This window comes from Mytilus californianus, unplaced genomic scaffold (genome assembly GCF_021869535.1).
Source record: "Mytilus californianus isolate M0D057914Y unplaced genomic scaffold, xbMytCali1.0.p SCAF_14, whole genome shotgun sequence".
NCBI lineage: Eukaryota > Metazoa > Mollusca > Bivalvia > Mytilida > Mytilidae > Mytilus > Mytilus californianus.
The window spans coordinates 842,090-867,875 of record NW_026262626.1 but is presented as its reverse complement, the minus strand read 5'-3'; the positions used below and the strand labels follow the sequence as shown (position 1 = coordinate 867,875).

Sequence of the window (25,786 nt, the reverse complement as noted above, 5' to 3'; positions counted from 1 at the left end):
TTTCTTTTCTGCTGATCTTGTATTGCTGATCATTTTGTTCATTTAGTTTCTCTCTATCTTCTTTAGCTTTTGCTAAAATCACAAAAGAGGGTAAAAAAAATTCTCATTTAAGGGCAACCACTCCTATGAAGAATGACAGTCTACAAACTATATCAGCAAATTTTGACGTGTTTGTGGATCTTGCCTTGATGATTATTTTTGTTATTTAAAGTTTCTATCTATCTATTATGATTTTTAAGATACAAGACGAAAATGCAAAAAAATGGTAAAGATCGTCATCAAAGGGCACTAACTCTAATCAAATGTCAACTGACGTTTTCGATCATGCATCTCTATTCATAGATTTTGTCTTGCTGATCAATTTTGCAACTTATTCTCTATCTATTATAGCTTTCAAGATAAAAAGTAAAAATGAAAAAAATGGTAAAATTTGTCATTTAAGAGCAATTACTCCTATAAGAGTCGCCTGACAGTTTTGACGTCAATGAACAATTAGTAGAGAGCAACATTCTGAACATTTTCAACCTTGTCAGATTTTTCTCTATTTATATCGGTTTTCAAATTATTAGACAAAACTTGCATTTTATCCCTATGTTCGATTTTTAGCCATATCTGTCATCTTTGTTGATAGGCGGGGTCATCGGACACATTTTTGAAACTAGACATCAAAATAATGATTGTGACCATATTTGGTTAATTTGGTCCAGTAGTTTCATAGAAGATTTTTGTGAAAGTTAACGGACGAGGACGAAGTTTGTGCAATATCAAAGATGATAGCATTAAGTTAAAGTATGCAATTTCCAGTCCCCAATGGTCTTGCTGAGTTTTAAGAGTTACTCATTGTTAGTGTTCTTCATTAATTCTCATCAACACTAATGCTACAGCTATATAACAGTATGTTTTTATTATGACAAATTACCTTTATCACTTTTTTTATTCATATATTCAACTTCAAGGTTTCATTTTATATTTATTGAAATGTACATTGCTGTTTTATATCAAATCAATATATTGTAACGTGTTCTCCACCCGATGAGAACCTTTCTTCCCAACTAGATCAACCACAAAACTAGACAAACACCAACAGGAACCAATCACTGACCAAAATAATTTAAAGGGAAAACCAAACGCTCATAATAATCACAACTACATTAAACATAAACTTTCAACAACACTTGGCACACAGAGCCTACTATTAATATAGGTCTCGTTTCTCTGTTGACGCAAAGTCTCCTTTTTGTGTAGTAAGACGGGTTACTTGTATTTTTCTATATTATTCAATAAAGCATCATATTCTGTACTTATGGCGATGTTCTGAATTTAAACACAAAACTCAATCAAAATTTAACAGCTTTTTTTTTACGATACTGGCATTATAACAAGTGCAACATGAGTTAACAGTTGTAAGTAGTGTAGGTTCTAAAATTTCCGTCTATAATAAACGAAGTATCAATAATACTTAGATCGACAAAAAAGCGACACATAGGTTCCATCGGCAACTTTCCATAATACATGTATTAAATTAAGTAATATGTAAATAAATAAATCACAATCCTTTATAATCCTCTTTCTAGATTATTAAAATAGGTTAACAGTAACCCAACAATTTAAAAGCAACGGACACTTATGCAGTCTTTACGCACATTTACCCTATTCAAAGTTAAAGTTTATATTACTACTACGATGAAAACATGGACTTTAAAGAAAAAAGAAAACTAATAGATATTATGACTCCTTTGAAAACTGAAAACTAGAACAAATATATTCCTTCAGAGGAACTGCTATCAATAACTAAACTGCGTTTATAACGCAATATTCAGGAACTTCAACCTCCTAAACTGTAACTTAAAATTAAATCATATAAGTCAATATTTATTAGCTGAGAACTGGAGATCGGGACAAGCTGGAACTAAAGAGAATACTATTTATCTGAAGCTTTTGTTTACATCGCGCGCATTAAATTCCAAATAAGGTTAAAACGTATGACCAAATACGGAAACTTCCTTATAAGGTAAATATATTTGACGTTAATGTGAAATTAAATGACGTAATTCTAACACCATTACCGCAAAAAGTTGCGAAACGTCGGTTCAAAAATAGTTTATATGAAGCAATTTCTCTGATTTAAATCAAACTCTATTCTACATACATTTTGTATACAACAATTTAAATCTATCACTATTCTTGAAAACATACACAAATATAAGTTTAATGCAGTCTAAAAATTCTACGATTTCTTTCACATGTTTCAAAACAATACTCTAAACGTCCGGTAAAAGTACAGGTGAAAGTAGCCCTTGTTCCAATGCTGCCGCTAAGAAAAACACACATTGGGCATTTCCTTGTATACTGGGTTATACAATATTAAACTAATTACTTATATAATAGGTAACTATATAATAAAATACACACATTTAATACTATAATACATAGTCCAATTGGCAAAAATAGAGACGAATATTGTCAATACACTTCAATTAACATACGAAGTCTTCATTATACATAAATTATTCACAATGTTACATAAATATTTGTCCCCCAAAAATAAACAATACTAACAAAGTTGTTGGCACTACTATCATCTAAAATCGCTACAATATTTATGACATATGTGTAGAAAATCAACTTAATTACTCAATCGGCCATTTTGCATCCGTATTTCAGAAATTAATATTGTTAATTGAATTGGCATCAACACGATTTCTAGTATTCTTTTTTGGCTTTATGAGTCCAATAACTAGGAGGATGTCGACCAAAGCAGCAAGACACATTCCTGATATGCATAATGCAAATGAGTACCCATAAACGAATTCTCCCCCTGTTGTGATGTCATCTACATTCTTCACAAATAAGACAGTTCCTATGAGAATAAACACCACTGAAAGAGACAAATAATTCATATTAAATTTCTTCACCATTTTTTTTCCAAATTAATCCGTTTTTTCTAAACTCTACATCAAATTACTTTAAAAATTTCTAGATTATTTATATATAAATTCCATAAAGATATTAGGTGCGTCTTACTACTCTAAAATGTGTAGCATATATTTTATGGTGCATATTCCTATTTGAGCATTATATTGTGTACATTTTTCATCGAATTCTTTTCGTATCTTTCTTGACATGTATATCTGAACATAAAATTTCCCTGAAATTATCATATGCTGAGAATTTGCGACATAACAATTGGCGAAAAATTATGCAAGCGTGTCATATAGGAAAACAAAACGCCTTGAAATTGAAAATGTCTCCTAAATGTACATTTCGAACTTGATAACAAATACTTATATAAACGTGTGTGTTAGGTTATTTTCAAATGCAAAACACAACATTTTAATACAATATTTCATATAATATATATATATATATTCGACTAAAAAGTGTACAACCCATACCAATATAAAAAAAGACATATATTTACTTATTGTTTCTTAAAAGTGTTTGTATAGTCGTTGACACTGCCATAAAATTGAGGAAATATATAAATATATAAGAGAGTCTCGGTCTATTTCTGATATTAATTCTAACATAACTTTTGATTTTTTAACCCTGTATACCAACATTCCCCATGTGAAATTATAAAATTGATTTGAATAAACATTGAACGGCAAAATTTCTTCTTATGTGACGTTTACATTTTCTGACGTCAGACACGCGAAGCAATGAATGTGGTTTTTAATTTGATAGATGCTTTTGTGCTTTTTTGTAAATAATTGTTTGTTTTAATATTGTAACACAGTGATGACTGCTGTACCCACATTTTGACTATTTTATTTATTATGTCTGTTTTGTTCACGCATCGTTGTAAATATAACGGAATTTGATGAGACTGTCGTACAAGTGAGAGGTTTAGCGCTATAAAACCAGGTTCAATCCACCATTTTCTACATAAGAAAATGCCTGTACCAAGTCAGGAATATGACAGTTGTTATCCATTCGTTTGATGTGTTTGAGTTTTTGATTTTGCCATTTGATTAGGACTTATATCTAGAAATTGACTATGAGGGTCGGTTGAAAATTCAACTTTACGACAAAAGAGATGATTTCAGCTTCCCAATTGTGTCCTTTTCATTTTTAAACCAAGAGATCCAAATGTTGAAGTTATAATCATCACTTCGTAAATATTACGGACGCCATCACGAGTTGGTTGACCGTTATGGAATATTCGTTAAACAGATGATATCGGATGTGTTCCTTTTGTCGTAACTACAATCCCCTTCCCTTTTCACGAATGTGACCTACCGAATTAGACTTTTTACCGGCTTTGTAACAACATGAGCAACATGAAGGGTGCCACATGTGGAGCAGGATCTGCTTCCCCTTCCGGAGCACATGACATCACCCCTAGTTTTTGGTGGGGTCCGTGTCTTTTTTGTACCCCTATTTGTGACATTTTGTTCACGCATCATTGTCAATATAATGGAAATTGATGCGACTGTCGTACAAGTGAGAGGTTTAGCGCTATAAAACCAGGTTCAATCCACCATTTTCTACATTTGAAAATGCCTGTACCAAGTCAGGAATATGACAGTTGTTGTCCATTCGTTTGATCTGTTTTGTCTTTTGATTTTGCCATGTGATTTGGGACTTTCCTATTGAATTTTCCTCGGAGTTCAGTATTTTTTGTGATTTCACTATCACAACCCAAGAGATTTCTCTAGAACCAAAAGCAAAATGACATTTCGAGATAGAAATGCAATGAACATAATATGAACAGATAGTCGGTGTTCCAATGGATATTATTTGTAAAACCCTACTATATAAAAGGAGATGTAGTATGCAACTATCCACTAAAGTTCAAATAAGTGGATGTAAGCAATTATAAGCAACCGTACGGCCTTCAATAGTGAAAAACCCCTACCGTATAGTCGACTATAAAAGGCCGGATTGTTGTCATAATCAGAGAAAGCTGCTTTATACAAAAACCTTCTAAAAAACAAAACAAAAATGCATTATGCAAAGTTCTTTTAATTTTAATTTCAGAAAGACTGACGATATCCAGTCACTCAATAACCCACATTTAAGTGAGTGCTGCATCTCATCCATTTCAGTGACCTTGAGGTTAGGCATTCTATCGATTTCCCGATATTTACAACGATAGGCGACTTCAAACTAGAGTCTATGAAAAACGTATTGAATTCATCTTTCCAATTGTCAAATTCCCGTTTCTCAGCAGTATAATAACCACTGCTCCATCGTATGTTGTTAGCATATCCTACTTTGTACGTTACGCTCGTGACGTTCACATTAAACGAATTTCATTAACATTAACATTAGTCCTTACACATGAAATGCTTCAAAAGAGAAATAACGACTGAAATCGACACTCCAAAAGTATTGAGTTCACCTTCATGAATTGGTTGACTGATACGATGTGCCTGTGTCTCAACTCACTAGTAACACGTTTTCGAGGTCTTAGATTTTTATAAATCAGAATAGTCGTCTGATCTGTCATCGTACCGATTTTGTCTTATTGCCGATTGTAACATTTCTACACAATGTGGATTCTCGATCAGTCCAAGGAAAGATGTCTTCTCAAGACTGGTATTTTCACAAAAAAGCCCATCCGAAAATGAAATTTTTGTTTAATTGCACCGAATTTCAATAGATATGATTTATATTTTTTTTAAAATGCTATGATTGCCCACAGGGTAAATTTCCATTTTCAAATCCAGTATTCTGTCGATATCAAGACACAAGCAGAAAACAGTTCCATTTGATAGAGAGCGAAATTGATCAAGTTTCTCCGTGAGGGATTAAAATGCCTGTACGTTTTGCAAAATACATCAGCATAGAGCGTAACAATGAAGTATATTTAGTACATGTATTCTTGTGGTGGTGTAATACGAACGTATTCCGTCTGTTTAAAGAAAAAACATAATATAAAAATATCTATTAACCAATCAAAATCCCCGTTGCTCAGATAACAAAAACTTTGAACTTAAGTCTGTATGTGAGTATGCTCTGTAAGCATTTACATTTAATACATGAGTGTTTTCAAAACATAACTAAAACTTACCAGCAGAAAAAGTAACTAAGATAGCAGTAATTCGTAAAACTTTGTTTTCAGGGAACTTGAACAATCTCAATCCAACACAAGCTATCGATGCTAGGAGAGCAATGAATCCAAATGCACTCATGGCTAGACATATTCTATACCAATCTGAAAGGATAAGTATGAAATAAAAAAAAAAAGAGAAATTTCTGAATTGGAATATGGTAATGAAATAGTAATGACTTGTTTATCAATCGATATAATAGTACTGGCTTAAACATTCACTGGTAAATTAATGTAACATTCATTTTTCAGTATTCAAATCTCGTAAATCGATTCAGATGTTAAGTCCTATGTAAAAATATGCTTATTGTTTGGGCGAGTAAGTACTATAACTTTAGGAAGATTAATCTAAATATCACCAAAATCAAAAGGTATCTTGTTTTGTAAGGAAGTATTGAAAGAATACTGTAGTTATCATAAAGTATAAACCTTTACGACAAACTGGATGATTTCAGCTTCCAAATTGTAAAATTTCAATATCTATGTATCAACAATTCAGCAACGCCTGCTCATGAAGTACATATTTCAGTTCATACGATATTCAAGAACTTGCATTTCCTATCATGAGTTTCTTGATAGAGGCCGTCAAGGTCGTTAAATCCACCCATCATTATCGCAGACTGACATTTATCTTATATTTTCACGGAAACCAGGTTTATTTATTGCAAGAATTCTTTTACGTGCGGACAGCACGATAATCCCTTAACACAATCGTAACCACGCTTCAATTTTCGTTTAATATTTGCTGCTTTTTCCACAATTAACGCACGTTTTGCACCAGCTACCGGTATTACAATTTTACACAGTTTTAAAAGTTCATTGAGCTGTTACTTTATTTACAATTTTTAGCAAGACTAAACTGTTTACTTAATGAATTCAACAAATGTCAACATTATCTATGTCAATTTTATTATTTAACAAAAAAATGTTTTTAATTACAAACTACTTAAAATGTCGGTATAATTGTAAATGGGTTTTTTTACCGAAAATATAAGATGCATCGATTCAAATTATGTAAACAATGAATAATTTCTGTTCATTTTACGTCCGTGTCTATATTTAAATAACGAGTACAATATAGGAAAACAGCAAAAAGAGAAAAGGTAATTAAACAGGAATACATTGATTCTACGCATATAATAATGACAAATTTAAACAGAAATTCAAGTGATCATTTCACCTCGCAAATTTGTTATAATATATTTATTTTCACTTCTAGGCTCGCGCCAATGAGTGCAATTACGACCTTCTCATTCTCTTTTCCGTTTTTAATTTTTCGCAAGTATTTGTAAGAGACCACACGTGACTTACATGCCACGAGTTTTCATATCAGTTAGCAATCTTTGAAACGAATATGTGAGATAAAAGGCTACTGCATTTGGGCAAGTTAAAATTATGTTATATATCTATCTATTTTATTTTCAACAGATTCACGATTTTTGCATTTTTTAAATCGTGCATCATTATTTTTAAGTTTTTTAATTTACTTGTATGTATTTGTTTTAAATGTTACTTTACTTAGTATTATATCTAAAATCGATAAAGTTTTAAACAAATAAACGATAGATACATCGAGGTTGTTTTGCTTGAGTGATTAAACTGTACAACAATGTTTAAAACGGATTAATGCCAGTTTGAAATTGTTTAACGGGGAGCGTGGCCAATTAGTTTGACGCAGCTTAACCACATCTTAAACTAACTTGAATGACCGCAAGGGAATATATTTGACTGGCATTAAAATAATTTGATATGAATTGAAATGCATTAAAAACAATTTTTAATTTTTGTCGATCTTTATCTAATGTTCATTAATCTTTTTTAAATAGTGTTAATACCTTTATGGCCGATCAAGCTTAATTCGGGTTACTAGTGAGGGTTGCTACGTAATGGAGAACTATTGAAACAAGTGTTTAAGTAGTAAATCCAAGTCATCCATTCGAAATGTTATCGACGCCATCACGAGGTGGTTGACCTTATGGAATATCTGTGTCACAGATTACTACGGTTATGTTCCAATTATCGTAATAATAATATCGTCCTCTTTAATCTTTCAAAATTTTAAGTTCTCAATGCCCTTCAACTATGTACTTTATTTGGCTTTTTTTTACTTTTTTGATTCGAGCGTCACTAATGATACTTGTAAACGAAATGCGCGTCTGGCGTACACAATTTTTGATGAGTTTATGTCCATGATTATGGATCAGGCATTAACGAATGAGACTTATCACCGAACTTGAGTTTATAATAATTAACATGACGGTTGCCACATGAGAAGCAGGATTTGGTGACACTTCCGGATCAGTTTTGGGTCGATTCGAGTTTGAGTTATCTATGAAGTGTTTTTTTTACTTGTTTGTCTTTTGTTTTTTGCATGGCTTTATGAAAATAAGGAGATGTGGTATAATTGCTAATGAGACAACTATCAACCAAAAATAAATTGAAGTGGATATAAGCAAATAAGTACAGCATAAGATAACTATAACAAAATCAGCTGAAAAAGGCTTACATATTTTGTTTTTCTTTCATTATTTTGTACATAAATTAGGCCGTTAGTTTTCTCGTTTGGATTGTTTTACATTTGTCATTTCGGGGCCTTTTATAGCTGACTATGCGGTATGGGCTTTGTTCATTGTTGAAGGCCGTACGGTGACCTATAGTTGTTAATGTCTGTGTCATTTGGTCACTTGTGGAGAGTTGTCTCATTGACAATCATACCACATCTTCTTATTTTTATATTAACTCATTAGATCGATACAAAGCAGAACTTCTAACAAGAACACAGACCGGACGTGGCAGGGTATTTATACATCCCTAACAACAAAATAAGACACAAAGTACAAATCTGAGAGTACGCACAGTTACTGACAGCTAGTTTAAAGCCAAGAACTAGTCAAAATAAGCATGTATCTAAGACTAAAATATCAATCAGTACATATCCAACATCCAATGGTTTTAGTATAAAGACGTCATTAGCAGTCAGAAAAAACATGACTTTGTCAGGTACTCCTCGATTTATGAGATGTAAATGTGACTTTGATATCAATCGTCTCTTTTTATACTATTATTAGACTTTCGGCACATGTGTATATTTCGGTAACATATTGATATATGATATACAGTCATTGATTAATAATTAACTTTGTTTCAAAAATCTTAACCTAATGGATAGGATATTTTTCTGTTAAGCGTACTTACTCGACTGTGTCTTAATTGGAAATTAAAAAGTTTTTATTGAAATGATAATTATAACAATGTAATTTGTTATGGTACAGGGGGTATTTTATCTGTTGTTCCTTGTAAGGAGTGAGGATGTTGAACAAACCCCCTTAATAGTAATGCTCTCCTGGTCTATAAAGGTACGTTCTAATAGAGAGGCGAAAGATACTTCGCACAAAAAATTTGAAAATACTAATTTTGATGTTGTTAACAAAAGGAAGTTGTAGTAAAGTAACATACCATATTCTGCATACAATTTTTCGTTATAACAAACTTTATCATTAGCTATAGATACACAGCGTTTCCATAATCCACTGTTGATTATCAAATCAGGATACTCAATCGTGATATAATATGTAGTTGCATTTCCAATAATATGTAACAGAAAGGCTATGGTTATTATTAAAAGAGCTGGTGGTAAGTTCTCATCTAATTCATTCTCCATGTTTTAGTGAAGAAACTTCTAAGGAAAACCTGAGACATAAAATCGTCATTTTTGTAATTAAATGTAGTTATTTTTTCTTGGAACAATTATATATCATATATTTGTTTAATAGGTTTCTATCTTAAACTTACATAAATGTAAGGATGTGTGGTATGATTACCAGTGAAACAAATAAACCAAATAACAAGGATGTTTACATTTAAAGAGCAACGTACGGACTTCAAGAATTAGCTTGAAACCCATGCCGTTCTGCTAGATAAAAAGGGATAAGCTTTGACAAAATTTTCGAAAGCATCAAACACCCTGATTTATTCAAGACAATGAACGGAAAATACATATGAAATACAGCTAACAACAACAACCATTTAATTATATTAATAGAATAAATATAAAAAAAACGACAAAATACCGATGATGTTCTTTCATTAAATAATTCAAAATTAAGTGACTATGAAGAACGCATCTATCCTATCGAACTTGAAATAAGGATACAACAGATACAATTAAGTCTGCCTCGTATCTTGACTTACAGCTAGAAATTGACAATGAGGGTCGGTTGAAAACAAAACTTTACGAGAAAAGAGATGATTTCAGCTTTCCAATTGTGAACTTTTCATTTCTATGTAGCAACATTCCAGCAGCGCCTGCATACGGAGTATATATCTCCCAGTTGATACGATATTCTATGGCTTGTATTTCCTATCCTGATTTCCTTGATAGAGGGTTTCTGCTCACAAGGAAGCTATAAAACCATGAGCTCCAAGTGGTGAAGTTGAAATCATCTCTTCTTACATTTTACGAACGTCATCACGTGTTGGTTGACCGTTATGGAATATCCGTTTCATGATAGCGGATATGTTCCAAATGTCGTAACTACAATCCCGTCCCCTTTTCCCCGAATGTATCCTACCGAATTAGACTTATTACCGGGTTTGTACTAACATGAGCAACACGATGGGTGCCATATGTGGAGCAGGATCTGCTTACCCTTCCGGGGCACCTGAGATCACCCCCAGTTTTTGCTAGGGTTCGTGTTGCTCAGCCTTTAGTTTTCTATGTTGTGTTTTGTGTACTGTGGTTTGTCTGTTTGTCTTTTTCTTTTTTAGCCATGGCGTTGTCAGTCTATTTTCGACTTATGAGTTTGAATGTCCCTTTGGTATTTTTCGCCTCTCTTTTAAAGTACTCGCAATTACTGAAAGCTGATAGGTTCTTCTGAAATCAAATCCTCCGGTGGATTTTGAGTTAAAACGTAACGCGATCATTTGCAATGCCAAAAAATGAGGATCAACAGGATATGGAATCATTATTCATAATATCTGGTTACCAATGTATGTTGAGTCATTTATTAAACTATCAAGGTTGAACTAAATTGTAAGTACATAGGTATAGCAAAATTTTCGAAGAAATTATTTGTATCGATGAAAGATTTTAGTAAACATTTGTGAAATCCCGGACTTAATATTTTTCACTGCTACTTTTTCTTTCATGGCCTGTGCATCAGGTCTTTTTGAAAATGTTGAATATCACAATGCTGTTTGAATTGAGACCATCATAAATTTATTAACATGTCATCAAAAGGCTAAACTTTTTTTATTGATAATATATTTGTCGAGATTAGTCGAGATGTGTGATTTTATGAAGAAAAATTCATACCAAACCTTTTGAAAGACAAAATGTAGAGTGATTTGCCAAATTCTTTACTTTAATTAGTTGATTTATTGGTGTTTAACGCTACTTTAAGCACTATAGACCATTTCCTGGCGGTCAGTTTTTATTGGTGGAGTAAGCCGGAGCGTTCGGAAGGAAAACTGAGAGTTGGAATACTCATACCACTCGGCTACCGAGACCCCTCTTTACTTTAAGATACAAAATCATAACTATGTTTCACAACTTTGCTTTGTTCTCAATGCTCTCCCGAATTTTTTATTGGAGCGTCACTGATGATGACTGAATAATTATTGTTCAGTCTCTTAAAAGAGGGGCGAAAGATACCAAAGGGGCATTCAAACTCATAAGTCGAAAATAGACTGACAACGTCATGGCTAAAAAAGAAAAAAAACCAACAGACAAACAATAGTACGCAAAAAACAACATAAAAAACTAAAGACTGATCAACACGAACCCCAGCAAAAACTGGGGTGATCTCAGGTGCTCTGGAAGGGTAAGCAGATCCTGCTCCACATGTGGCACCCGTCGTGTTGCTCATGTTAGTACAAACCCGGTAATAAGTCTAAATCGGTAGGTCAAATTCGGGGAAAAAGGGGACGGGATTGTAGTTACGACATTTGGAACATATCCGATATCATGAAACGAATATTCTATAACGGGCGACCAACTCGTGATGGCATCCGTAAAATTCACGAAGGGACGATTTTATCTTCACCACTTTGAACTCTTGGTTTAATAGCTTCCTTGTGAGCAGAAACCCTCTATCAAGGGAATCATGATAAGAAATACAAGCCCTGGAATATCGTATCAACTGGGAGATAATAGCTGTTCAGATCAAAATTCGATTACTAGTATTTGCTTTCTATATCACCTGAATCCAATCTAACTAAAAGTATATTTCCGCTCTCGTTCATATATTTGTTAGCTCGCTGCTCTCAAGCTTGTAATTCAGTGGTTGTCGTTGATTCATGTCTGTTATAATGTTTTTGAAAATTGAATTGTCATGAATTATTTCGTTAGTTTTTCTCGTATGAATGGTTTCAGATTCCTGATGTCGGGTACTTTTATAGCTATAAGGGTTTTCCCATTGTATGTATTATTAATGATAATTTATAGATACCAGGATAAAAAATTTATTCTCCAGACGCGCGTTTCGTCTACAAAAGACTCATCAGTGACGCTCGAGTCAAAAAAAATAAAAAATGACAAATAAAGAACGAAGTTGAAGAGCACTGAGGACCCCAAATACGAAGCGTTTTGCCAACTACAGCAAAGGTTGTCTAATCCTAGGGTAGAAAATCCTTAGTATTTTTAAATGACGACGGAATGGTCAACCAGAAATTATTTTCTGGTAATGAAAATTGACATTAAAAAGACTTGATATAGATTGGACTGTAAAAGTTTCGGATGGAACATTTCAAATATATTCAATCTTGAAATCGGAGATGTCACGTGTTGAGTCAAGTCTTCGAATTTAATAATCATAGAATAACTCATCCAATAAATCAAATATAGAAAAATATTCAACGAGTGACCGAGCAACACAATTCATGAAAACTAGTAGGCCATGAGGTAATATCAGTGTTAATCGGTAACGACAAAAGTGACAAAAAACAGTAATTTTACTTGATATTTGATGTGAAACCGTATTTTTTGGTGACAAATGAATTATTGATCAACTAGTTTATAAATTATAGTCTATTTCATATTTGTATCGCGTTTTACATTAGAAACAAGGGTGGGCTCGACTTTTGTCTTATTGTGGATAAAATAAGTCATTTTCTGAACTTCTGCTGATTTGTTTGAAAAAAGCACGTACACGTCTAAGGTTTGGATACAAAATTCGATCTTTAAACATGACAATCTCGACCCAAGTGCTGTTATCGAAATTACCCAATTCAGTGAAAATGGACAGAAATGATTCCCTTAAAACATGAAAATGTTCACTCGAATGGAAAACTATAAAAATTAGAATAGGCATGACATTTTGTATTTAAAGAATAGTTTTCAATGTTAATACACAAATATTTACACATTTTTCATATTTTGAAATGCTATAGTCTGTTTCAAAAATGTACTTTTATACGAAAATGGTTTCATTTAAAGCTGTTGTTCAAAATTCACCGTATTAGTTACATATTGGATCGGTTTTGGTGTCAATAAAATCAGTACTTGATGACATACAAAGAATCTTTGGAGTAAGTGGACATTATCGTCAGGTCCTTTTTAGCAGTACCGCATTTACTAAAAAAATCAGGAATTTTTTTTTCACATTTTTCGACTGGGGTCACCTCTGATAAAAAATTGTGAAAATTCAGAGAGTAATGCGAGAACGTTTTGAGGATGATTTATGCGTAGCATATATTTTTGTTCATCTAATGCACAATGAATTGCATGATTCTATACAGTATTAAATACCGTATACAGCGTCGACATTTCTTTATCATAGTGCTCAAAAGTGCCAAAAAACAGTAATTTTACTTGATATTTGATGTGAAACCGTATTTTTTGGTGACAAATGAATTATTGATCAACTAGTTTTAAAGTTATAGTCTGTTTCATATTTGTATCGCGTTTTACATTAGAAACAAGGGTGGGCTCGACGTTTGACTAACTGTGGATAGAATATGTCATTTTCTGAACTTCTGCTGATTTGTTTTTAAAAAAGCACGTACACGTCTAGAGTTTGGATACAAAAATCGATCTTTAAACATGACAATCTCGACCCAAGTGCTGTTATCGAAATTACCCAATTCAGTGAAAATGGACAGAAAACATTCCCTTCAAACATGAAAATGTTCACTCGAATGGAAAACTATAAAAATTACAATAAGCATGACATTTTGTAGTTAAAGAATAGTTTTCAATGTTAAAACACATATATTTACACATTTTTCATATTTTGAAATGCTATGGTCTGTTTCAAAAATGTACTTTTATACGAAAATGGTTTCATTTAAAACTGTTGTTCAAAATTCACCGTACTAGTTACATATTGGATCGGTTTTGGTATCAACATAATCAGAACTTGATGACATATAAAGAATTGTTGGAGTTAGTGGACATTATCTTCAGGTCCTTTTTAGCAGTACCGCATTTACTAAAAAAATCAGGAATTTTTTCACATTTTTCGACTGGGGTCACCTCTGATAAAAAATTGTGAAAATTCAGAGAGTAATGTGAGAAAATTTTGAGGATAATTTATGTGTGGCATATATATTTGTGCATCTAATGCACTATGAATTGCATGATTCTATAAAGTATTAAATACAGTATACAACGTCGACATTTCTTTATCATAGTGCTCAAAAAGTGCCAAAAAACTGTAATTTTACTTGATATTTGATGTGAAACCGTATCTTTTGGTGACAAATGAATTATTGATCAACAAGTTTTTAAGCTATAGTCTGTTTCATATTTGTATCGCGTTTTACATTAGAAACAAGGGTGGGCTCGACTTTTGACTAACTGTGGATAGAATATGTCATGTTCTGAACTTCTGCTGATTTGTTTGAAATAAGCACGTACACGTCTAGAGTTTGGATACAAAAATCGAACTTTAATCATGACAATATCGACCCAAGTGCTGTTAACGAAATTACCTAATTCAGTGAAAGTGGACAGAAATGATTCCCTTCAAACATGAAAATGTTCACTCGAATGGAAAACTATAAAAATCAGAATAGGCATGACATTTTGTAGTTAAAGAATTGTTTTCAATGTTAAAACACAAATATTTACACATTTTTCATATTTTGAAATGCTATAGTCTGTTTCAAAAATGTACTTTTATACGAAAATGGTTTCATTTAAAACTGTTGTTAAAAATTCACCGTAGTAGTTACATATTGGATCGGTTTTGGTGTCAATATCATCAGTACTTGATGACATATAAAGAATCGTTGGAGTAAGTGGAAATTATCTTCAGGTCCTTTTTAGCAGCACCGCATTTACTAAAAAAATCAGGAATTTTTTTCCCACATTTTTCGACTGGGGTCATCTCTGATAAAAAATTGTGAAAATTCAGAGAGTAATGCGAGAACGTTTTGAGGATGATTTATGTGTGGCATATATATTTGTGCATCTAGCGCACTATGAATTGCATGATTCCAGAAAGTATTAAATACCGTATACAGCGTCGACATTTCTTTATCATAGTGCTCAAAAAGTGCCAAAAACAGTAATTTTACTTGATATTTGATGTGAAACCGTATTTTTTGGTAAGAAATGAATTACTGATCAACAAGTTTTAAAGCTATAGTCTGTTTCATATTTGTATCGCGTTTTACATTAGAAACAAGGGTGGGCTCGACTTTTGACTTACTGTGGATAGAATATGTCATTTTCTGAACTTCTGCTGATTTGTTTGAAAAAAGCACGTACACGTCTAGAGTTTGGATACAAAAATCGATCTTTAAACATGACAATCTCGACCCAAGTGCTGTAATCGAAATTACCTAATTCAGTGAAAAAAAAATCAGAAATGATTCCCTTCAAAATGAAAATATTCACTCGAATGGAAAACTATAAAAATTAGAATAGGCATGACATTTTTTAGTTAAAGAATAGTTTTCAATGTTAAAACACAAATATTTACACATTTTCATATTTTGAAATGCTATAGTCTGTTTCAAAAATGTACTTTTATACGAAAATGGTTTCATTTAAAACTGTTGTTCAAAATTCACCGTTACGGTAGTAGTTATATATTGGATCGGTTTGGTATCAATATAATCAGTACTTGATGACATATAAAGAATCGTTGGAGTAAGTGGACATTATCTTCAGGTCGTTCTTAGCAGTACATCATTTACTAAAAAAAATCAGGAATTTTTTTTTCACATTTTTCGACTTGGGTCACCTCTGATAAAAAATTGTGAAAATTCAGAGAGTAATGCGAGAACGTTCTGAGGATGATTAATGTGTGGCATATATATTTGTGCATCTAATGCACTATGAATTGCATGATTCTAGAAAGTATTAAATACCGTATACAGCGTCGACAAAAAAACGTTAAGTAAGCTAAATTAGATATTGTCATTTTCTTTGGTAGGTTAAAAATGAAAAATGATAATTGTATTGCCCAATTATTATATTTTTCCAACAATTAACAGGGACAAATGAGCTCCAAATCGTATCTGGTCTATTAACTTAAAAATATATTATATAAAATAATGGACGTGTTAACACTTTTAGGTCTATATCCGAATTGAATCCGAATGACCCTTTGACGTCATGAAACAATCACGCTCGAGAAAAATGACTTTTAACTTTTATCGTAAACTTTAGACACCTCGCGACATGAGTAGCACTCAGGTGTTATGACACTGGACGCTTTCAGATGGTAAATGCCTATGTTCATAACATCCAGGTCAATTGTGTCAAAAACAACACGCGATGTTACTTCATGTTTAAAGAGGGTTTGCAATAACCATATAAAGGTGCCAACTGAACAGGCTGGATTCACAATATTTTGTGAGGATTCTATGAAAAGACAAACTTTCCAAATGTAGCCAGTGCCATTGATGGTACAAACATTCGAATAAAAGCTCCAATAGAGGATTAACACATCTATGTAAATAGAAAAAACGACCATTATATTAACGGTTCAAGCAGTTGGTGGTTCAAATATGAATATGAGTCTGCTACATAGTAAAGAGTTATTCTTCTCCACATCGTCAATCAAAATTTGAATATCCTGCGACGTAAAATTCGGAATCCCTTTATTACTCATGACTATGTATAATATATATATAATAATTTCTTTCCTTATATAGTAGTTCATTAACGTATTTGCACGGGCATTTTTTTAAATATAAAGAAATACCTCGTTAGAAATGATGTGTCATTTTTTTTATTAATATTCGGATTCAATTGATATCTGTGTTTAACTTCATTAAAATATATATACAAGCAACCTTGGAATTAGGTTGAGAATGATGATATATGATTTTATCTAATAAAATATAACTACTTTATTTCTAAAGAAATATGAAAAAAAAATAATTGTATAAAAAAAAATGGTTTGACTTGCATTAAATCTAAAATTGGGTTCACATACATCCGTGTACGTTAAAAGGTAAACTAAACGTTTTAAGAATATTCAAACGAAATTCTCGAGAGTCTATACTTTGAAATGTTCGATTCAATTTCAAATGTATATACATGTATATATATAACATTTATAAAACAACTACAGTCAAAACTAGACAAAAACGAACAAAAATCATATTAAACGCAAAAGCCTTTAGCCTGACTAGAGTTTCAAACTTGTCAAAGTTGTCTTAAGAAGTGGTCTGTTTTCGTTTTAGACCTTCTTTTAAAAAAAATTTATCGTAAGTTTTTTTTTTTTAATTTGACGTCTGATTTCGTATTTGCTGTCTGTTTACGATTTTAGCGTCTGTTTTCGTTCGTGACGTCTGTTATCGTTTTTGAAGTCTGTTTTTGGTTTTAGTGTCTGTTTTTTTTAAAATTTGTTCAATTTTACAAGAATGGCAGCCCATACATATACTTTAAAATAATACGTTTTATAGAATTAAAGCAAAAAATTTACAAAATAATGTATATTATTGATGTAAAGATTCATGAATGATACAACCCTCAATTCAAAACTTAAAATTTGATTTTGCTTGACAAATACCATTTTTAGAAATAGGTGTATCGTAAATTCGACATTTTTTAAATGACCCGTATAGAGCGGACTTGATACACAAATTATATATCAACTATAAATTAAGCAACAAATAGAAATAAACCTACTATATTTTTAGTACTACTGATTGTATGCTCCAACTATTGTCACTATCCTATAGCCTTAAGTTAACTTGAATACAAGAAAGACTGTTTACACTGATGATTTTTAATGGGGTTTTTTAAATATATAGCTTAGTGCATCATTGCACATTTTAGTAAAGAGAATTGATTTTATAAAGAAGAATTTTTCCATACATCCTGTATGGTTTGGCAGAATTGTATCATTCTTCTCCATTCGGAACATAATTATTTATAAATAGATTTTGTAGTCATTTAATTTAAACAGGAAAAAAACTAATCATAATAATGTGTGGATAATTTGGATAATTACATGAATGGAAAAGTACTGAGCTGAGTGTGATCGTGTCAGTAGTACTATAGTTTTATAGTGTATGTTAAGATTAAGAATCTGCTATGACAATAGATAGTTAAAGCTTTAATAATGCATCTCTCATTATATCTTCTGTTGTTTTAAAGCAATTAGTCTGATCATCATTCTTTTTTATTCTTCCTGTTTATTTTAAAGAGTTCAAAAGGTCTTTTCATCGAACACTTTTCATTTAGAAAAGAATCGGAAATAGCCATTGCGTTTTCAAAACAAAAAAGACCGTTAAAATAAAGTATGAATTGATTTCTAGGCGTACAACCTTCATCAATTTACACGCTTATGATAAATAATGTTAGGAATCAAAAACATAAGACGTTTATGAGCACAATCCAAAAAGGCCTAATTAGAACAGCTCAAATCGTGTAAAGTCAATTTCATCTGAGGGAGTGAAACCTTAGTTTTATAACAATACTTTGATGAACTGGAAATTTATACATAAAAAGTAAATGTATCCTTTACTATATATACAGTAGATCGATCATGTCAATACTCGAGCACTGGCTAAACTGAGTGCAATGAAACTAATTACATATCATGCATATGTAATGGGAAAAACTATTATCGGTAATTTCCCATTTATTTTCAAGTATCATGTTTGTTTTTAAACAATGCCTTTGTTTCCTTGTGTTTTAGTAAACGAAAATGTAAAATCTACTTTACAAAAAGGAAAATAAGAAATTTTGATATTGTTGTGGGGTTTGTGTTGCTTTGTGTTTATTTTTGTATGTAGTGTTTTGTACACTATGACAGTTGTTTGTCTTAAAGCCTTTTTTTTGTGTTTTGTCAATGTTTTGTCGAGCTCTGTTCGACTTATGAATTTTGAATGTCCCTTTGGTATCTTTCCACAAGCACTTGTCTGAAAAATACCTATTTAGGTTATTTATTTTTAGAGACAAGTGTCTGTGTATCTTCTGCCTCTTTGAAATAAAGGTAATCATTGTATATTTTTTTTTAACTATTACATGACTTTTCTGTATTTTTATAAATATTTAATAGTAAACAATATATCTAAACGCAATGAACGAATCGACAATCGAATAATAATTATTTACTCTTTGACCGCGCTACGAAGATGCTTGCGTTGTATGAACAAAAAATTCTGAATGAAATTAAAAAGCATAACCCCCCGCAAAGTTAAATGGTCGTTCCCTTACTTATTATATTTAGGAGAGGACAACTAAGTTGTGATAACTTGTGTCTGATCCTTTTTGTTATTTGCAATAGAAAATAAAGAATGCAAAATTGAAATATACATTTCAATCAGGGACTTCATTATTGTGTCTTTCAGTTAAAAATATATAGGGAATTTCCCTTTACACATGGAATATTTGAACTTTTTATGATTGATTGTATATTTGTCTGCTATTGAGTTTAGATATGAAGATGTTGAACTACAGTAAAAAATAAGCTGTAAATTAACACACACAGAAAAAAGTAGTAATAACACAAATGAAATTTATTTTTCTATTGTGATCCTCAAGTGATTTAGAAGTATTGTGCAACAATATCGATTTCAGATACCGCCTCGGTGGTCTCGTTGTAGCGTGTCCGCCTCGAGTGCGGGAGGTCGTGGGTTCGTACCCTGACCGTGTCACACTTAAGACTTGAAAATTGGTATTTGCTGTTTCTCCGCCAAGCACGCGTTTTTAAGGCTGGTCGTCTTTTAAGGAGTCATAATGCTGTGTCTGGTTAAAGTGACAAGTCTTCCTGCGAACTGATACCTTGTGAACTAGCACGTTAAAAATCCGGCCCAGCGGGTTTATATTCATATTTCACAAAAAAAAAATCGTCTATTATTAAACATTTCTCTTTCTAATTAAAATAAGATAACAGGTTTTGGCACAGCTACGAATCATATAAATATCTGTGAATAAAACACTAATTTCTGTTTATCATCAAAAGACATAACATCTCTTTTAAAACGTTTTGCTTCGTCAAATAAATCATTCAGGCGACATACTTAACATTATAAAACTTGGGGAAAATCATCGGGAATACCCTTTCCATTTTACACATAGATATATACGAGATTAATAGTACCTAATTAAGCCTTTTTTGCACTTCAGAATATTTCGAAATAATGATATTGATTGAATTTATTCAAATGTTTCGTAATAAAGTTAATGGTATGTGTTTGAGCTTTTGATTTTGCCATTTGATAAGGGAATTTCCGTTTTGAATTTTCCTTGGAGTTCGGTAATTTTGTTATGTTAATTTCTACGGCATTACGTTATTAATAGATCGATAAGACAGAAAAGTAAACAAATTAGTATATGGATTAGAAATTACGAAAGCGAAATAGCGCCACACACACTTTGATTGTTGATTAAGAAATAGTTCACAACTCAAAGACAACAGATGATGATGGGGGTTTTTAACGACCTTGACTACCCATAAGGGTCTTGATAACAGTGCTTTTACGTATTTCTTTTATCTCAGAAATTCCAGGAAGGTCTCAATCGATCACGAAAATACTCGATTCTCGTACTTATCGGCAAAATGAAACGGTCTATCATATCCATACCGTCGAGTTGGACTACTCTGATATTCATTGATAATTGTAACTTTGATACATGTCTATATGAAAAATGTGTATCTTGATAAATTGAAAAAGAAAACTTGTGGAGAATTTTGATTCTCAGATTATTCATTTCCCGAAAATACAATCACCATCACTTCGATTCATCGTATCAGACTTATAGTGTTTTATGTCTACTTTTTGATAAAAAAAAAGAAGATAAATTTTATATATTTGAGATCTAGGTGCAATGATCTACCTCCCTATACAACTTTAATATTAGATTCACGGTAAGTATAGTGTCCGGCTAATATCGTGTTTTTTCGAGTGATTTGATCGGTTTTTTTCGAGTGTGACCACTTTTTTTCGAGTGGATTTGATAAAAAAATGTAAACAAACAGACTTCTTTTCTGGAAAGACGTAAAAAAAAAAAAGAAGATGCTAGAACCTTATATTTAATATCATATAAGGTAAATTAGTGTTTGTGATAAAAATAAATTATCAACCCAACATTATTTTGTTTTAAAAGCGTTTAATTTAGCCTTACAATGCTGTATTTTAAAATGTATATTGAAAACATTTTTATACACATACAAATGCAAATGTCAACGGAAATGCATACATGGAATCTATATATACTTAGATATACAGACACTTTACAAGAAATTTTGTTTTTGCTTTGAAAAGGACATTTTTGAGAGTTAACTCATTGTTATATGTCCGTGTTTTTTCGAGAGCAGTCTGTGTTTTTTCGAGTGCGTCCTTGTTTTATCGAGTGAAGAAAACAAAATTTTGTAATATGTCAGTGCATTTACGTTTAAATAAACAATGAAAAGGTTCAAATAAAGTACTTTTCAAGCACGAAACAATGCATTAAACCAGTTTGATAATGCTGTATTAACACTAGTCAGAGATTACTCTGACGTCCAACGGCTGTGTTCCAGACGAGCTGGGGCCGTGGGACGTCAGAGCTCGTCCCATATAAAAAAAGTGGATATTTGCACGTCCAAAATAGATGCGCTGCTTCGTCGCTTCTGGTGCCAACGGACGGCCTTGGAATTATATAAATCGGGTATCAATTTGTTCATTTTTCATTTATCTCTTCATTTATGTAAGTTTAACCAACCTGCCACCCTTTATTTTCTCATATTTAGACAGTTTTCACAGTGACCCATCGATTCAGACATTTTTACTTTTATTTTGAAATGGACGTCAAGTTTCGAGAGATTTTGCGACCTCGAGACTCAAATATGCAAATATTTATACTTTTTTCACCTCCTTTATAGGAGATCGATATTTAACATTTAGTAGCCAACCACGATTTTTCACCTCCTTTACAGGAGATCGGTATTAAGCATTTAGTGCCAACCACGATAACATTCGGAAGCTCTCGGATATTTACATTGCTTGCATCGTAAATGAGCGAGGTGTTAGATTATATATTCATATTGACCTAGGGTCATATGCATACATCGTTTCCCATAGTCCATTGAGCCTTACTTTTTTCTCGTGATCACATGACAATCTTTCAAAATGAAAGTCAAAATGCCAGAATCGGTGGGTCACTGTGAAAACTGTCTAAATATGAGAAAATAAAGGGTGGCAGGTAGGTGAAACTTACATAAATGAAGAGATAAATGAAAAATGAACAAATTGATACCCGATTTATATAATTCCAAGGCCGTCCGTTGGCACCAGAAGCGACGAAGCAGCGCATCTATTTTGGACGGGCAACTATCCACTTTTTGATATGGGACGAGCTCTGACGTCCCACGGCCCCAGCTTGTCTGTAAAACAGCCGTTGGACGTCAGAGTAATCTCGGACTATATTAACACGTACATTTCATAAGAAAGCATCATTCATTTGTATTCAGATATCTGCATGTTTGTGTACCGATACTGTATTTCATACAGTAAATATTTCGTGATGTAAACAATCTTTATGTGAGCTCAGACATACATACACATAGTGTGTAAAGCGGGTAAATGTGGGTTTTTTTTAAACAAAAAAATACATCCTGTTTCCTTTACTGTTTGTCTTGATGAGAATATGTTTTATCGTTCTAGAAATGGAAATCAAGAAAATTGTTCAAATGCTTCTACTGCGAAGAGGAGTCTGATCAAGCGTATGCTGTATTTGGTCACATAGAAATAAAAAACCATCATAACTTCATTTCCATCAGAAATTAAAAGAATTATATTAGTGAGGTGTACGCATATTATAAACATATTTTTTTTTATTATTATTTTCAAAAGGATCGTATTAAAACTTACAGATTATTTATTTCGTTGTTTATTAAATACATTGGATAAGTCCCCGAGTTTATCATCAGTTCAGTAGTCAGTACTTCGGTTTTGACATGATTTATAACAAACCTTTCTAAAATTATTTACCTCCAAGGGGGACTGGGAAATAGAAATATGGTCATTTAGGTCCTCTTCCGACCGGTAGTGAAACCCTTGCCAAAGTGGGGCGTCCGTTTAGCTGTGCGGGATGTTCAAGTACACAGCCACGTCCGGTAAGAATGGGCGTGCCACGTTCACTGCACGTTGAGAACCCTTGCAACAGCTCTTTGAGTGGTCCGTAGGTTGCCTGTTGCAAGGCAAAATTTCTGTCCATATCCAATATACCATTTATTTTAGTGGCAGTCTGAATTTCCTGACCTTCATCCCGAACGTCGTCTGTTACATGACCTACATATTGGATTTATTGTTAATTGATGCTCGTCTTGAACATGTATGAAATATTTGCCACTGGACGTTAAGCAACCAACAATCAATCATTTAAAATTGTCCGTTTATAAATTTAAAAATTATAAAGAAACTTAGATTTCAGCTCTATCAGGCAAAGTTGACCTTAGATGGATTTGGCTACCCTTTAGGTCCTTTTGGTCATATAGCTCTTCAAATGTTTCGGTTCTCACAATCCTTGGCTTTCCAATATTCGGCTTTGAGCGTTCTGGATGAAAACAAATCCAGAAAAACGCTTCAGACGCATGAAATTTATAAAGTGTTGTTTTCATTCCATTCAATTCATATGTTATTGTTTTTTTATTTTTTATTTTTTTTTTTTTTTGGAGCGGGGGAGGGAGGGTGGCTTTTTGTAGAATATTTTGGTTTATATTGACTTTTTTCTGATTTCTGATTTTTTTACTGCATTTCCTTATAGATTTCTTGCTCTTATGTTTTTTGTCACTATGAAATATATATTAATCATAAAATAATATTGACGGTAAAAATGAAATGATTTGAAAGATTATGAGTCGGCCTTCAACAATGAGAAAAACCCATACCGTATAGTCTGCTATAAAAGGCCCCGACATGAAAATTATGAAACAATTTAATTGAGAAGACTAACGGCCTTATTTATAACCAAAAAAAATAAAGATAAACAAATATGACAGACATCAACCAACAACAATATAAATAAGATGTGGTATGAGTGCCAGTGAGACAACTCTCCATCCAAGTCACAATGTATAAAAAGTTAACAATTAAAAGTACGGCCTTCAACACGGAGCCTTGGCTCACATCGAACAGCAAGCTATAAAGGGTCCCAAAATGACTAGTGTAAAACAATTCAAACAGGAAAACCAACTGTCTAATCTATATAAAAAACGAGAAAGGAGAAACACCTATGAACCACACCAACAAGCGACAACGACTGAACAACAGGCTCCTGACTTTGGACAAGTGCATAAAAATGCAGCGAGTTTAAACGTTTTAACAGGCGCCAAACTTCATCCTAACCTGAGACTAGACCGTTTTAAAAAGGACCCAGTGATTTTTTATATATCGTATTCCTGCAAGGTTATGGTAATATGTTTTCAAAACAGAAAGTTATCATTAAACTGAAAAGGGTTAAATTTTATCAACATAAAAATATGTTTTTGTGACTTATTAAGAATAAATACTATTGTCCTTCGTTAAATTACAGTTACAAACTAGAAAAAATCAGTTTTTGAGCCCAAGATTGTCTTTTTTCTTATTTACATTTTCTTCAAAAAACCCGGACAATTTGTTGAAAAACTCAGACGTTTTAGATGTTGCTCTCGAAAAAACACGGACAATATAAAACACTGAATTATGAGTGAACTACATGGGAATTGTGCGTCGTTTGTGCTCAAAACATGTATAGTAATCAGAATAAGACGAACAGTCACGAGTACAACTATTATATTTGCGTAATAGCAGTAAATCGATCTGATCGCATGTAATATCATTCGAAAAACCTGTCTACACTCGAAAAAAGTGGACCGATGCACTCAAAAAAACACGATCTTAGCTGGACACTATACCTACCGTGAGATTTCTACGATTTTTTTGTCCGAACTATACTGTTATGTATCCACACTCCCCATTGAATTTTAATGAAACTTTTTAATTATCTAAACGGACACCGAAAGGTCAAAGTGTTTGACTGTCTACCTCATGATCTTATTATTAAACTTGAAAAATATGGCCCAAGTACATCTGCACAAGATTTATTAAAAAATTATCTCACATATGTGATAAGAGAAAGCTTTAGTTATGAGGCAGCAAGACTATGGAACTCATTGTGAAATGAGGCTAGGAGTCTATCAATTTTTGGCCAGTTCCAAAATTTATTTCTACCTGGTGTTTTGCAGAAATTGTACCTGTAGCTCATGTGAATAATGCCATCTCTTGCTGCCCCAGAACCAAACTTTCAAGCCTGCTTGAGCTTTAATTATATTTTTATTATTCTAAAACTTGCTATGT

At 32.5% G+C, this 25,786-nt stretch overlaps 1 protein-coding gene and 1 long non-coding RNA gene across 2 annotated transcripts in view; both read right to left on the bottom strand.

Moving 5' to 3' along the window:
* The window catches only part of LOC127723979 (keratin-associated protein 5-4-like), a 273,781-nt gene that overhangs the window by 58,376 nt on the left and 189,619 nt on the right, over positions 1–25,786 (bottom strand). The gene's annotated exons all lie outside the window — the stretch shown is intronic.
* LOC127723982 (uncharacterized) lies at positions 1,338–18,246 on the bottom strand. Its single transcript, XR_007992292.1, has 4 exons — positions 18,147–18,246; positions 9,515–9,748; positions 6,020–6,163; positions 1,338–2,878 (listed from the first exon to the last, which is right to left on the bottom strand). It is a non-coding gene; the product is annotated as an uncharacterized LOC127723982 (long non-coding RNA).